Source organism: Aplysia californica, unplaced genomic scaffold, assembly GCF_000002075.1.
Source record: "Aplysia californica isolate F4 #8 unplaced genomic scaffold, AplCal3.0 scaffold00300, whole genome shotgun sequence".
Taxonomy (NCBI): Eukaryota; Metazoa; Mollusca; class Gastropoda; order Aplysiida; family Aplysiidae; genus Aplysia; species Aplysia californica.
In genome coordinates this window covers 66,292-69,041 of record NW_004797570.1, presented here as the reverse complement: position 1 = coordinate 69,041, position 2,750 = coordinate 66,292, and the positions used below count along the sequence as shown (strand labels likewise).

Here is a 2,750-nt window from a genome sequence, read left to right as displayed (position 1 = left end):
CCCCCCCCGCTATAATATGTCACCCACCTCGGACTTCCATGACCGACTTACTGATTCACCACTCTCCCACTCCTCAGGTCAGAACACAAAAGCTTCCTACGATGAAGAGCTTGATATCAGCTCTCCTCCTTCTCTGCATTATGTCTGTGACGTATGCTGCTCCAGTCTTACGGCAGACACCATGCGTTGGTATAGAGAGACAGCAGAAAGATCATGGTAAGAAAATGATTACATTCGAAATGAAATACAATGGAATCCACTTATTAGACCGAACTCAATGAATTACAAAAAAGTGGTAAACCGAAAGAAAGCACAATCTCCGATTTTTTTTTCTTTTGCTATTTGCGCAATCTCTCCAAACTGAAAACACGGCTAAACCGAAAAAAACCCGGTAGTCCAGTTGATTTGGTTTTAAGTGGACTCCACTGTAGACAGGATTCCTGTTGTTGTTTTTTTGGCTCTTTGTTTCTAAATGTTCTCATAACCCGCCCTAGCCTCTTTTTTCTCTCCGATAAGTAATGCTGTATGTCATACAGAATTGTCAGAATTAGCTGGGAAAAGAAGACGAACAATGAGGTGTGTCAGATTCTTCACATAAGATAAACCCAGCTTTATAAATTAAAATGTCGAAAAATACAACACTTTACACACCAGACCATTGTAAAAGAGGTGTTTGAAGGAAGGAAGTGGGGCAGGACTAACATGGATGGACAAGGTTAAAACATGGACTGGCCTGTGGGTAGCGGGAAGTGCAACGGCGGCTCGCGACCGTGAAGGATGGAGGATCATTACAAGTCAACTTCTGACTCAGAGATGACACCTTCAGGTATTCCAGGTATGCTGTCTTTGTTTATAAAGTTGCTTACCTTCAGATACACCCCCCAAATGAGGTGCCGAAAGACACAGGAAAAGCAAACACCTTTTGTCTTGATAGACAAAAAAGCATACACCCAAGGAGTGTATTTGCTAAAGAAGCATTTAAAAAACCGTTCAATTTTTATAAAACAGCCAATGCCTCTTTTGTCGTATATCTTATCTATGTCTATGGTCTTTGTTTTCTGAGATTTTAAAAAATGGACACACTGTTTCATTTCCGTGCCTGAACGTCCCCTCTTCTTAGTTGTTATGGTGGTGGAGTCACATTATGGTTGTGGTCTTACGGTTTTATCGACATATAAAAGGTACAGGAGATATGAAACATTTGAGAAACTCCCTTGGACCCATACGATCGTGCCCAGATTGGCGAAAAGTCATGAAAATTCAAACGACACGAGTTCACAAAGACTTGAAGAATTGACTGGCTTTATTCTTGTCACAGTGCAAAAGAAGAGAACAGCTGAACCAACCTAACACTTTCAACGGTGAAATGATAAACTTCTTGACAGGGCGTATAGCGGTTCTTTTTTATTTCTGAAATAAAATTAATAGTGTGTGTCTTTTCTCCAGACTGCGACAGCATAAGGAGCATCGCATGTTCTGTCCTGTCACTGTTGAGGCTTTTCTGCGCTCCTCCGACGGACTATTCCCTTCACTTCCGTTCTTCGCACGGGCTCTCTGGAAGCTCCGCCTACTTGTGGAAACAGGAAGTCACCGACAACATGGTGGGTCAAGGTTAAAAAACAAAACAAAACAAAACCCCAAAAAACAAACAAACCATACACCACCCCCGCCCCCAAAGGAGAAAACTTTATAGATATAGTTTACACAATTTGTAAGTATGGAATAAAAAAAGACACAGTAGACTTGAAGAAAATGGCGTCCATTGAAAATCTGATCCCGGTATCTATTTTCGGGCGATATCGCCATTCTCGGATTGCAAGACATTTCTCATTTTGTCAGCACTCTTCACTAATAGGAACTTGAAGGGGTCAGAAAATCAAAGAATGTAAGTCACATTTGGCTATAAATACAGATCTTTGTATGGCGACATACGTCGTGGGAAACTAAACAACATAATACTCACCCAAATGCAGTAGCATGATTAGGTCCAGTTGTTTTTCCCCTTTAAACGACCTCAAGGTGACTGTGACTTTTTATTTTTCTGACCGCTTCAATTTTAAGTAACTTTCAGGACCGAGATGACTAAGAATAAGCACTTCGCATGCCGCTAAATCTAAAAGATAACACAACTATACAGAATACGTTGTTTTACTTAAGTGTTCAGAATTATTTTTGTTTTATTTTGAGCGGCATCATATTATTATAGCTGGTATTGAGGAAATTTGGTATACTGGTGTTAAAGACATGTTTTTTCGAGGTATTCAAGCCTCTAAATTTCAGATATTGCACCATATATCTATAAAATCTTTAGCCAGTATACATGTACATGATACTGTTAATAACAAATTTAGCAGTCTAGACCGCTGCAAAGTTGATAATAATTAACTTCGTCTTTAAAAGCTTACTAACCAGCCCTCTTTCTTCATCGCCCAACCCCCCCCCCCCTCTACCCCTTGCCCTACTTACACACATACAAACACACACATATACACACATGCATATGGCACATAAACACACCAACGCACACATACATACACTACATACACACATTCGCGCACACATACATACACTATTACACCCACAAACACACACAATACCTCTCCACACATACACACACATACGAACACACACAAAACACACGTACACACGCCCTTACACACACACACACACACACACACACACACACACACACACAAACACACACACATACACACACACATACACATACACAAACAAACACACACACCCCT

The 2,750-nt window shown here is 40.5% G+C and overlaps 1 long non-coding RNA gene across 1 annotated transcript in view; it reads left to right on the top strand.

Annotated features, from left to right (window-relative positions):
* The first annotated feature begins 81 nt into the window (after positions 1–81).
* LOC106012235 overlaps positions 82–2,750 on the top strand; it is a 3,533-nt gene continuing 864 nt past the window's right edge. The window contains exons 1-2 of the long non-coding RNA XR_001184971.1: positions 82–216; positions 1,447–1,601. This is a non-coding gene — a long non-coding RNA (uncharacterized LOC106012235). The remainder of the gene's footprint in view (positions 217–1,446; positions 1,602–2,750) is intronic.